Source organism: Pongo pygmaeus, chromosome X (genome assembly GCF_028885625.2).
Source record: "Pongo pygmaeus isolate AG05252 chromosome X, NHGRI_mPonPyg2-v2.0_pri, whole genome shotgun sequence".
NCBI lineage: Eukaryota > Metazoa > Chordata > Mammalia > Primates > Hominidae > Pongo > Pongo pygmaeus.
Window position 1 is genome coordinate 152,753,711 of NC_072396.2, and position 14,019 is coordinate 152,767,729.

The following is a 14,019-nucleotide window of genomic DNA, read 5'->3' on the forward strand; positions in this document are numbered from 1 at the left end:
AGAAAGCTGTACAGATATCATTAGGGTGTGTATGTATGTGTATTACATATATATATGAATATATCATATTTACACAAATAAATGTATTATAAGAAATTGGCTCATGTGATTATGTAGGTGGACAAGTCCCAAGGTCTGCAGGGTAAGTCAGCAAGCTGGAGATCCAAGAGAGCTGGGTTTAGTTCTAGTCTGAGTTCAAAGGCCTGAGAACCAGGAGAGCCAGTGGTATAGTTTCCATTCAAAAGCTGGTGGGCTTGAGACTCAGGAAGAGCCAGTGTCTCAGTTTGAAGGTATTCTGGCAGGGGGGATTCTTTCTTACTCAAAGGAAGGTCACTCCTTTTTGTTCTACTCAGGCCTTCAGCTGATTGGATGAGGCCCACTCATGTGAGGGAGCACAATCTGCTTTACTTAGTCTACCAATTTAAGTGTTAATCATATCCCAAAACACCCTCACTGACACACCCAGAATAATGTTTGACCAAATATCTGGTCACCCCATGGCCCAGTCAAGTTGACACATAAAATTAACCATCATAGTCTAAAGTGCATAGGACAGTGTCTGATGTTCAACAAATCAAATATCTGTGTGTATAACTGAATTAGAAACAAAAATGACTTGTGGAGTTCTTCGCTTTTGCTATGATGAACAGGCATTTCCAAGGCAAACTGAAATCTTAGAAAGGAGTCATCATGTATACCAAATGATCACCAGAGTTCAGTAAACAAGTGTTTGCTTTGAAAGTTATTTCCCAAGAATCTGATATTGCTGCTCTAAATTTTCAGAGCTGTATTCAGCAGAAACAAAATGAAAAAGAGCAACAAAAAAGTTCGTTGTGTAGAAATAAATAATAAAATAACTACATAAGACAACAATTCCTTTAGAACAAGCTTGTCCAACCTGCAGCCCATGGGCTGCATGTGGCCTAGGACGGCTTTGAATGCTACCCAACACAAATTTGTAAACTTTCTTAAAACATTACAAGAGTTTTTTTGCAAATGTTTTTTTTAAGCTCATCAGCTATCTTTAGTGTTAGTGTATTTTATGTGTGGCCCAATTCTTCTTCTTCCAGTATGGCCCAGGGAAGCCAAAAGATTGGACACGCCTGCTTTAGAACCTAATATTGAAATTTTAGTGAAGACATTTGTAATCTATAAAGAAGATAAGCATAGTCTGAAGTAATACTTTGAAAGCAATAGAGAAGAATTATCTGCAACTATTCTTTAACAGATTAGAAGTTAGGTTTCAGGGTACACAGACAAAGATTATCATTAACTTGTCAAAGAGTGTGAGCTTAGAGTGATAGTTGAACAATTAGTGCTGCAGAATAAATGCTGGACCAGAGATGAAAATTGAGGCAATCGAAGGTTGTTATTATTAACGATTAAATGCCAAAGGGACTCACAAGAGTGGGAAGGAAATAAGGTTGTTCAGAATGCTGTCTCCAACACCAGTGCCTAATGCAGTACCAAATCATGTCTGACATGGATGTTGAAGCCCTGCAAGTCATAGATGGGTAGATAATAAGTGTGTCACTAATGTACAAACATTAGTGGTCGCAGAGTCATTTCCCTCAAGCCATGACCATATCTGTTCCAAATGAAAAGACACTAGCTAAATGAGAAGTATCTCTGATGAAGAGCCTGAATTTAACTTGACTAGTGTGACTGCTTTAAGCCAGAGGTGCTAGACAATCTCCTTACTTCCACAGACACAGGGACTTTAAACCAAGGATCACCAAGTGGTCAAAAACAAAGATCTTTCACTTCAGCCCTAGGACAAGCAGACTTCGGTAGAGAATCTGGATACATGTGAAGTTCAGTCACTTGGAAAATGTGGACAAGCTCTCTCTTGGCTATTAGCATCAGCATCGTGGACAATGGAAGCTCTATAAAATAAGTGGCTCTTTAGTGTAATAAAGGAATATTTTACTCATTGTGACATTTTGGAATGCTTTTTGTCTATTTATGGTCTAAATGATACACAAATTTCCCTTGGGGGGACTAGGAGAACTGATACTACTACGGGATTGCCAGCCCGAATTTAGAGCCCAAGTCCAAGCTGTAATATGTGAGCACTCCAGGTTAGTGGCTGCCCTTCCCACATCTCAGGCAGGGGACTTGCCAAGAGAATTTACCTGTAGATGAGTTATAACTTCAAGGGTGCCAAACTCAAATGGAAAGGTATTCAGGACTAGCAGGACTGGCTATTTGACGTGTGGGGCCTAGTGCAAAATGAAAATATGGGGCCCTATTTCAAGATAGCAACAGCAGAGCATTAAACCAAGCATGGGACCCTTTTAAGAACAAGATGCTATGTGACTGCATAAATTGCATACTCAGGAAGCCAGCCTTAAGAAATAGGTTAGCTCACAGGATTGATGCAGTGCTTAGCAAGGGATATCAAGGGGTATTGTGAATAATAAACTCTACTTAAATATTTCATTGGCTCCAATTTTGCAGGAGTGCATATGTAAAGCAGAATGCACTGTTTATAGTACTATCAGGACACTATACTCAGCAGTTCATTCATTCATTCATTCATTCATTCAAGAAACATTTATAGAGCCCTTATTTTTAGTCAGTTACTGTTCTATGTACCGGGGATATAGCAGTGGGCAAAATGGACAAACATTTTTGCTCTCATGAACTCTACATTTTGCGTATGTGTTTGCTGCCTAATTGAGGCTTATTTTAATTTCACGCATTATAATCTCTTGCATAGCCAAGCCTGGCTATTTGCATCATGAGGACAGAACCACAAAGTCACTGCCCACTTACTGGCAGGATACAGTAGATGAAGGCAGAATAAATAGGCAGAAATGACTCTTTGAAATTTAAAAGTTGAGAATAGTGTTACAAATGCACTGAAACTGACTTGACAGGTAAGAGGAAGTATGAGGGGTAGAACTCTAATGAGTAGGTCTATTGCTTGGTAGTCAGGATTCCTAAATCCTTCTACTCATGGCTTGTACACACTACTTGAGTGATGTTGGCCCAAATGATAAGAAAAAAAAATAGTTGCCTGTCTTCTCCTAGAGGAAAGTTCTCTGAAAATAAGACAGTATATGTTGGGTTGTTATGAGATGCTATTAGTTCATAACATTCTCTATAATTACGCTAATCATTCAACACAATTTAACAGCCTCCTACTGTATGTTAGACACTGTGTTAAATACTGGGAGAGGGTAAAAATGAACAGCCACAGTCCTTCTTAAGAAGCTTGCAATCTAATGAGGCAGATATTTGTCAACAGTGCCTTAGACTTAGATCACTGCTATGGGAACAGAGAGGAGAGGTGCCTAACATTCTTTGTGGTGGGTAGAGCAGGGAAACATTTTCCAAAGTTCTAAGGAATTTTGAGCAAACAGGAAAGAGAGATGACATGGGAAAGGCAAAGAATGTCTGAATGTGCTGTAAGAGCAAAGGAAGGCAATTGACAAAATTTTTAAAGGCCTATGTTTCCTCTTGCTTGCAAAGTTCCTTTAAATCAGCATACTGGGTCATATTGAACAGAAGTTGTCATATTTGGCAAATCAAGTTATTATATATGGCTCCCTCCCCCACATTCCCCTCTGCCGATGCCAAAAGATTGATAGGGGAGTTAATGGAACTTGGTGTCAAACGGCAATGAAAAGTCTAAAAGTCTAACAACGAAGTTTTTCAAAGATCTTTGAGCAGGGCCAGTATATGAAGGGAAATGTACAAGATAGGGCCTACGTGTATGGTGGAGTGGTTAGGGTAAAGGTTTCTTTTTGCAATCTTTACTTTCCCCTACTTGTTCTTAGGGTCAGACCCCAAATTTTTCAGGTGAATTTTACTGAAATTTCAGAACAAATAATCCCAATCTTATATATGTTGCTCTACAAAGTAGAAGAACAGAAAAAGCTGCTCATCATGTTTATGAAACTAATATGCTGTAGATATCACAACCAGCCAAAGGTAGTGCAAGAAAAAAGTGATAGAGGCCAATTTGACTTACAGACATAGATATAAAAATCTTCCAAGTCTGTCTATCTATCTACCTATCTGTAATCTCACGATGTACTAGGTAGACCTTATTTTAGGAGTTCAAGGTTGTTTCACTGCTGGAATGTGCAGGAGTATAATTACATTAATGGAACAAAGGAGAAAAATTACATGATTTTCTGAAAAGTTATAGAAGAAAGCAATGGATAGATATCAATGGTGATTTCAGATTTAAAGAACTCAGTACACTAGAAATGGAAGGGAACTCCTCTAACCTTGTAAAAGTAAGCCAAAATAAAAATATTTAATGGAGAAAATTTAGAAGCATTCCGTTTAAGGTCAAGAGCAAGGCAGTGATGCTTGTTATCACAGCTACTATTTAACATAATACTGGAAGATCTAGCCAAAGAAATTATATAAGAGAAAGAAATGACCTCTAAAGTCCAAATCAGGGATTAGTAAGAGAATTAAAATTGCTAGACCCAGCCCCTAGAGCCTAAATGTGGCCTGAAACACATACACGTCCATTGCATATCTGCTTCCCCTTACTTAACTGCATTGGGCAAAGATGGCCAATTACCCGGGTTGCCTAGGATGGAAGAGTTATCCCAGATGTGGAACATTTCATACGAAACCTGAGACAGTCATCCTAGTTCTGGCTCTGATTTCTTTCTTTCCTTATGACCCCTGGAAATTTACTTTCCTTTGAAGCTAGGCTATGCATTAAAGTTGGATGGTTTAGGTATTATATTTTATTCAGCATTCCTAGATGTTTTTAAGCAGAAAGTATATATTCATATCAGCTCAATCTCCTCTTTTGCCAGAATTCTCCTTATTTAGCCCTTAATAATAATGAAATGTTTAATGGCATGGGAAAATGCTCATATGTAGAGTGAAAAAAGCAGATTATAAAACTCTATATATAGTTGGATTCCAATTTTGTTGGAAAAATATATCACATATTCATGCCCTTGAAATTTTTGTGATAGCTACCAAAACTTCCGCAGGTATAATTGACTTCAATGTCTTTGTGGGGGAAAAGTTATTGTGGATAGGTGGGGAAAAGAAATCTTACAGGAAGAGTAGCTGGAAAAAGGGAAGGATGGTGGGGTAGGGGAAGAAAAATGATGCAGATTGGAAGAGGTAACACAGTGGGAATGTTTCCGTTATAATGAGAGGGTTTGCATTTTAAATACTTATGACCCATGGCTCTTTTGCACATTGGAGATAGAAAGTTATCGAATGTTATTCCTTAGAGCCCTAGATCTAGATTTCATTGTCTTATTGAGCATGTAACTAGGTCATTGGAGGAGGCATTTTAAACAATCGCTTACTAAGGGATTTTTTTTTTTAAATCTATGCTTCAATAACGACAAGAATAGAATAAGTTAATTAAAATATATTTGAATATTAAATATCCCTAGAAAGGCCCTGATATAGCTCAGATTTTTTTACGGCAATAAAGCAAACTGGTAGTTGTGAGCTTAGGCTCAAAACAGAGGTTTGACAAGTTGTCAGAGATTTCTTTGCCATGAAAATGATACAACTGCTCTCGGAGTTTTTAGGTATAGGTCACAACAGGAAAATCCCATCTTTTGTGGCACATTCCTTAAATAGCTAAAAATAGATTAAGTAGAGAGGAGGAGGATGGGTGTAACTGTAAATGTTTAGCACTAGGGAGATCCTTGTGGTGATGGAATACAGCAGGTCCTCGTATAACATTGTTTCATTCAACAATGTTTCCTCATAACATCCATGAGGAAAAAAATTGATTTTCTGCCAGGACCACTGTCTGTGTGGAGTTTACATGTTCCTCCCATATCTGTGTGGGTTTTCTCTAAATACTCCAGTTTCCTCCTACATCCAAAAGCTGTGCACCTTAGGCTCATTGGCCTGTCTTCGTTGTCTGAGTGAGTGTGGAGGTGTGCGTGAGTGTACCCCGTGATGGAATGCTGTCCTGGCCAGGGTAGGTTACTGCCTTGCACCCTGAGCTGCAGGGATAGGCTCTGGCCCTCCAGAACCCTAAACTGGAATAAGTAGGATGGAAAATGAATGAATGAATGAGTACAAATTATGGTAAAATAAAAATTTGTAAAGCCTACAGTCATCTTACACATACATGACAATACATGAAACGGTAAGAAAGTGATCAGTGAGCCTCCCATATATGTTATTGCTTGTTTCTGAACTCAGTGGTGGGAGGAGGTGTTCCTAACAATGTTCACTTTGCAGACATTTATTTCTTTATTTAATCCATTATCACTATGGCCACTGTCATTCAGTGATTCACCAAAAATTGGGTAAATAATTATCTTGTTTTCATTAATCTTTTTAAAATGTAGGGATAGCTTGCATTCATTTCAGTGTTTAATATTAGAAGTGTTTGAGGTCTATATTTAAAAGTTTGGTGATGTTTTTGTGACCAGAAATATACCATAGAAACTTGACTCTTGTTTATATCAGTTAGCCTGTGGTCAAATTGGCTTCATTATACATAATTTCACTTTAAAGTCACAGTTTCCAATAACTGTCAACAACATTAAGTGAGGACTTACTGTATTTCTGCATTTGGATTTCAGTGATGGTTACAATAAATCTACACATGTGATCAAATGGAATAGAACTATATATACACATATTGTTCCAATGCCAGTTTCCAAGTTTTGATAGTGCACTGTAGTTATGTAAGATGTAACTATTGGGGGGAATTGGGTGAAGAATACACCAGATCCCTCTTTTTCATCTGTGCAACTTCTCATGAATCTGTTGTTATTTCTGTTAACCTAAATAACAAACAGAGAGAAACCTCTTTAAAAGAAAAGATGTTTATTTGGGAATAGAGTATTGTAATGGGAATACTCATGTCATATTTAGGGAAGTAAAGGAAGACAAAGCTTTTTCAAGGAAAAAATGGGGCAAATTGTATATTTGTTTTGAAATAATTATCTTTGGCTACAAAGATCAATAACAAGGGTGATACCAGTCCAAGGTTAGACAGGCAGTTGTTGGGCAGATAGTCCTGCAGAAGTATTTTTATGTATTGGGTTGTGATGGCCCTTGTGTAAGGTTGTGTTTTTTGTAGTATTCTGAAATTTATTTTTTGTTATTGGTCATACAAGCATGAGAACCCTCTCTTCATGGCCTTTCCTGACTCTATTTGTTAGGGTGTTCTTAACATTAGTAACTGCATTTTGATTTTGACAACTTTTGCATTACAAAATAAAATTTTTAAAAATATAGAAACAACAATAAAATAAGTCAAATAGACTAGACTCTCCCAGGAAAAGCCAACATGACCCTCTTATGTCCTGCCTACTCTGTCTTAATTGGGCACCAAAGCTGGGAGAAGACGCTTGGGCTGACTGATGCCTGTGTCTCTTGCCAAATAATGTGATAGATAAGGGAAAGCTAAATATAGCTTTGTTCACTTTCACTTATATAGGCCACAGTGTCTTGCTGACTTTAGAGAAATGCCCTTCCAAAACATTATTCTACAACTGGTTTATTTGGACAGTCCAGTCAAATGACCAGTTGAGTCACTGAAGGGGAAAAAAAAAATCACCAAACGAGTTGAATGAACACTCAGAATATCAACTCCTTCACCCAGTACAGACAGTCGTGGGATGGATGTTCATGATAAAACAGCTCCCAGAACAGCTTTTAGGTAACTTAACGTAGGCTTTTTAAAAGTAGAGAATCATACTTGGAATAAGCATTACAAATAATTAGAACTTTGGCAATGTGCTAACTTAACTGTAAAAACTAAGCTGAAATGTCACAAGAACATTTAGAACTAGAAAAGACCAGAACTGTTCCTGTGTTAGTTTGCTAAGGATAATGGCCTCCAGCTCCATCCATGTTCCTGCAAAGGACATGATCTCATTCATTTTTATGGTCACATAGTATTCCATGGTGTATATTCACCACATTTTCTTTACCACATTTTCTAATACCACATGTTCTACCTTATAAGTGGGAGATAAATAATGAGAACCAATGAGCACAAAGAGGGGGAACAACAGACGCTGGGGCCTACTTGATGGGGGAGTGTAACAGGAGGGAGTGGAGCAGGAAAAATAACTATTGGGTACTATGCTTAGTACCTGGGTGATGAAATAATCTGTATACCAAACACCCATGACATGACAAACCTACACATGTACCCCTGAACCTTAAATAAAAGTTAAACAATAAAAAAGACCAGAACTCATCTACTCTAATCACTTTATAGTATCAGAAGTTTATATCTGAGTGAAAACTAAATTTCAGACATATCTGGGCATCTGTTTCTGTAGGTTCATTATATTGGGACTGGGGCCTTGGAGGAGTTTGTTTTACTTTCTGGCCCTTGAGGGAAGAATCTTGGTGATGAATGGGTGAACAGAATGCCTATTCCTTTGACTGGCTCCATAGACTAGGCCTGAGTCCTATGGAAAGAAGAGCATTCTTTCCATTTCTCCTCAGAACATAGCATGTGTTAAATGCAGTGAGGACTGAATGGAAGCTGCAGATTGGGAGCACAAGAAGGCAGTGTTTCAAAAACAGTAGCAATGGCAGTGACTTTTCTGGAAGAAAAGAGAAAATTTGTCATTTATTTAATAAATATTTGTCGAGGACTTACTATATTCCAGGCACTGTTCTGGGTGCTTGTGATACAGCAATGCTCTCAAGGAGCTTAAATTCTAGTGATGGGGGTATGGAGAGTAAGAAGAGAAGAAACAACAGGCATAATGAATAAATAAATTATATAATGCACTTGAATGTTGTAAGTAGTATGGAAAAAAGTAGAAATGCAGAAGGAGAGGGGTTCAGAGTGGCTGAGGAGAGGTACAGGCTGTACTACTGAATAGTCAGAATAGACTTCATTAAGCAGAGAAGATTTGAAGGACATAAAGGAGTTAACGGAGCTGACATCTAAGGGAGGTGCATTCCAGCAGAGGAGACAGCCAGAGCAAAAGCCCCAAGGTGGGCATGTGCCTGCAAGTTTGTGGAATGGCAAAGAGGCCTGTGTGACTGATTGAGACAGGGCAAGGGAAAGAGTACTGGGTAAGTAGTTAGAAAGTTGATTGCACCAGATGACATATAGGGCCTTGCAGGCCATGGTGAGTACTGGGATTTGCCTCTGCAGGAGATGGGAGCCAGTTCAGGGTTTCGAGCAGAGGAGGGGCAGGGCCTGGCTTGTGTTTGAATGCAATCGCTCTGGTTGTGGCGCTGGGAATAGACTGTAGGATGGCAAAAAGATAAACAGAATGCCAGTGATGAGCCTGTTGCAGCAATGTAGGAGCTCACACCAGAGTGTTAGCAGGTGAGAGGTGGTGTTAAGAAGGTCAGATTTGGCCAGGTGTGGTGGCTCACACCTGTAATCCCAGCACTTTTGAGAAGTCGAAGTATGTGGATTGCCTGAGCCCAGGAGTTTGAGACTAGCCTGGGCATCATGGTAAAACCTCTTCTCTACAAAAAATACAAAAATTAGCCAGGCGTGGTGATGCATGCCTATAGTCCCAGCTACTTGGGAGGCTGAGGTGGGAGGATTGCTTGAGCCTGAGAGGTTGAGGCTACAGTGAGCCATGATCATGCCACTGCACTCCAGCCTGGGTGAGTGACCCAGTGAGACCCTGTCTCAAAACCAAAAACAAACAAACAAAAAAGGTCAGGTAGAAGGTCAGATTTTGGGGAATGAGTTGAAGGACGTGTGTATAGGATGTGTGTAGGATCTCCTGACAGATTGGATATGAGGTATATGAGAAAGGAAGTAATCCAGAAAGCATGAGAAGGATGGAGTTGTTATCAATACTGATATGGGGCAGACCACAATAGAAGCTGGTTTGAGGAACTAGGAGTTGGCTGTGTTGAATTGGAGATGAGTATTAGACACTGAAGTGCAGATGTTGAATAGTTGCTGGATATAAGAGTCAGGAATTCAGAGCTAGAGATATAAATTTGGGGATCGTCAGTAAAAAGCTGATATTTAAAGCTGTGTAGTAGAGCAAATGAGATAGTTACAGAAGAGGACCAAGGACCAATCCCAAAATTGACGTAGGGAAAGACAGGAAAGCCAGCAAAGGAGACTGAGAGTGTTGAATGAGGTAGGAGGGAAACACAAAGTGTAGGGTGTTTTTGAAGTCAAGGGAAGAAAGGGGAAGGGTGTAATACAAGCTCAAATGCTGCTGATAAGTCAGGTGAGAGATAAGACTTGAAGGTAGATTTATCAATATAGAGGTCATTGTAGACCTTGATTAGGGCAGTTGTGATAGAATGGTAGGAGTGAAAGCCTGATTGTAGTGATTTTAAGAAAGACTAGAGGATGCCTGGGTGTGATAGCTTGCAGTTGTAATCCCAGTGCTTTGGGAGGTGAAGGCAGGAGGGTCGCTTGAGGCCAGGAGTTTAAGACCAGCCTGGGCAACATAGTGAGACCGCATCTCTACACAAATTAAAAAAAAAAAAAAATTAGCCAGGTATGGTGGGATGTGCCTGTAGTCCTAGCTATTTGAGAAGTTGATCATGACACTGCACTCTAACCTAGGCTAAAGAGTGAGATTCTGTCTCAAAAAATAAATAAATAAATAAATAAAGACTAGAGGAATTGGAGACAGCAGAGATAGGAACTCTTTTGAGAATTTTTGCCTCAAACAGGAATGAACAAATCAAACAATAATTGGTGGGAGGAGTGAGGTGAAGGGAAATGCACATTTTTTAAGGTAATGTATTTCATAATTTAAAAAGGAGATTATTTCCACCTTTGAAGTTTATTGACAAATGCCCAGTTGATGCAGATTGTGTTGAATTAAGATATGATGTGTCAAATGTAAAACGAGGGTGTAGAGCAGTGATTTTCAAAGTGAGATCCCCATAACAGCAAGAGCAATATCAACTGGGCGTATGTGAGAAATGTAAATTCTCGGAGGCCACATCCCAAACCTACCAAGTCAGAAATCCTGTGGTTCAACAAGCCCTTCAGGTGATTCTGATGTACATTAAATTTTGAGAGCTCCTGGCGTAGAACACTGTTATCAGGTGAGTTTACTTCCAAATCATTAACATGAATGAATGAAGAATGTTTATTTTTTCATTAAGAGCAGAAGGTATGTTTTTTTTTCCTGTCCTTGCTCAACCACCTATTGTTCAGGTGTCTCCATCTTAAGGAAAATCCCCCCCCGCTCCCGCACTCCCCAACTCAGAAATAACAGCATATTTATATGTTGGTGGGAATGATCCAGTAGAGAGTAAAACATTAGTGATATAGGAGAGAGAGTGTAAAAATGTTGGAGTCATGTACTTCAATAGGTGAGAGAGGAAGGATCAAATACATAGGTGACATTAGATAGGAGCAAGTAGAGCCTCACATATGGTGATAAGCAAGATGGCAGAGAGCATAGGCACAAAGGCAGTGGCAATAGGAGTCTGAAGTTTCTTATTGCTTCAATTTTCTCAGTTAAGTAGGAATCAAAGTCATTAGCTGAGAGTGAGGATGGAGGAGTTTTGACAAGCTTGGCAACGCATTCTGCGGGCAATACTCTATGAAAATAGTCACTCAAACATTGCTAGTGGGAGTTTGAAATTATAGCGACTCCTTTGGAGAGAGATTTTGCAATATTTTTATCTTTTGACGCAGCAATCTCACTTCTGGTATTTTAACCAGAAGATCCCCCTCCACAAACAAGAAACAACGTATGTACCGAGTTTATTTATTGCAGCATTGCTTGTAATGGAAAACAATATTGGAAATAACCTATATGATCATTTATAGAGGACTGGCTAATGATGCATCATTAGGTTGTTTATTCTGAGTTTTTCTTTTTTTGATGTAGGTGCTTATTGCTATAAATTCTTCTCTTAGTACGGCTATCACTATATACCATAGGTTTTGGTATGTTGTTGTGTTTCCATTTTCATTTGTTCGAAGACATTTTTTAATTTCCTTTTTAATCTCTTCATTGACCCACTGGCCATTCAGGTTCATATTGCTTAATTTCCATGTGTTTATGTAGTTTCCAAATTTCCTCTTATTATTGATCTCTAGTTTTATACCATTGTAGTTAGAGACAATGCTTGATATCTCAATATTTTTAATTTTTAATACTTGTTTTGTGGCTACTATATGGTCTATCTTTGAGAATGATCCATGTACTGAGAATAATATGTATTCTGCAACCATATGATGAAATGTTCTCTTCTGTAAATATCTGTTAGGTTCATTTGTTCTATAGTGGAGATTAAGTCTGATGTTTCTTTGTTGATTTTCTGTCTGGAAGGTCTGTCCAGTGCTGACAGTTGGGTGTTAAATTACACAGCTATTTTTGTATTGGGGTCTATTTCTCTAGCTCTAATAATATTTGCTTTATATATCTGTGTGCTCCAGTGTTGGATGCGTATCTAAAATTATTACATCCTCTTGATGAATTCACTCCTTTGTCATTATATAGTGACCTAATTTGTCTCTTCTTATCGTTTTTCTCTTGAACTCTATTTTGTCTAAGTACAGTGACTCCTACTCTTTTTTGGTTTCCATTAGCATGGAATATCTTTTTCCATCCCTTTATTTTCAGTCTATCTGTGTCTTTATAGGTGAAGTGTGTTACATTTAGGCAACTGATCATTGGGTCTTGCTTTTTAACCCCTTCAGCCATTCTATGTCTTTTGATTGGAGAGTTTAGTCCATTTACATTCAATGTCATTATTGTTAAGTAATGACATTCTCCTGCCATTTTCTTACTCGTTTTCTGGTTTTTTTTTTTTTTCTTTCTTTCCTTCCTGTCTTCCTTTTAGTGAAGGTGATTTTCTCTGGGGTATATTTTAATTTCTTCCTTTTTAATTTTGTGTATCTGTTGTATGTTTTAAGATTTGAGGTTCCCATGAGACTTGCAAATAATATAGCCCATATTTTAAACTGATAACAACACTTATTACATAAATTAAAAAAATCAACTAGCGATAGGAAGACTAATAAAATCTCCACACTTTAACTTCATTCCCCCAATTTTTACTTTTTGTTGTTTCTATTTCTATCTTACTATACTGCCTAAGTCTTGAAAAGTTTTTTTAGTTATTAGTTTGGTTGGATCATCTTTTGGTGTTTCTACTCAAACTACGAGTAATTTATATACCATAATTTCAATGTTATACTTGTCTGTTTTTCTGTGCACTATTACCAGTGAGTTTTTGTTTGTTTGTTTGTCTGTTTTTTGAGATGGAGTTTTGCTCTTGTTGCCCAGGCTGGAGTGCAATGGTGTGATTTCGGCTCACTGCAACCTCCGCCTCCCAAGTTCAAGCGATTCTCCTGCCTCACCCTCCCAAGTGGCTGGTATTATAGGCATGCGCCACCGTGCCCGGCTAATTTCGTATTTTTAGTAGTGACGGGTTTTCGCCATGTTGGCCAGGACGGTTTCGAACCCCTGATCTCAGGTGATCCACCCGCCTCGGCCTCCCAAAGTGCTGGGATTACAGGCGTGAGCCACGGCGCCAGGCGCAGATGTTTTCTTACAGTTCATTAGCATCCTGTTCTTTCAGATTGAAGAACTCCCCCTAGCGTTTCTTGTAGGACAGGTCTCGTGTTGAAATCCCTCAGCTTTTGTTTGTCCGGGAAAGTCTTTATTTCTCCTTCATGTTTGAAGGATATTTTGTCTGGAAATGCTAATCTAGGATAAAAGGTTTTTTTTTCTTCAGCACTTTTAAGTATGTCATGCCACTCTTTCCAGGCCTGTAAGCTTTCTACCAAGAAGTCTGCTCCCAGACATATCAGAGCTCCATTGTATGTTATTTGTTTCTTTTCTCTTGCTGCTTTTAGGATTCTTTCTTTTTTTTTTTTTTTTTTTTTTTTGAGATGGAGTCTTGCTCTGTCACCCAGGCTGTAATGCAGTGGCGCGATCTCGGCTTACTGCAAGCTCCGCCTCCCGGGTTCACGCCATTCTCCTGCCTCAGCCTCCCCAGCAGCTGGGACTACAGGCGCCCGCCATCACGCCTGGCTAGTTTTTTTTGTATTTTTAGTAGAGACGGGGTTTCACTGTGTTAGCCAGGATGGTCTCGATCTCCTGACCTCGTGATCCGCCCGCCTCG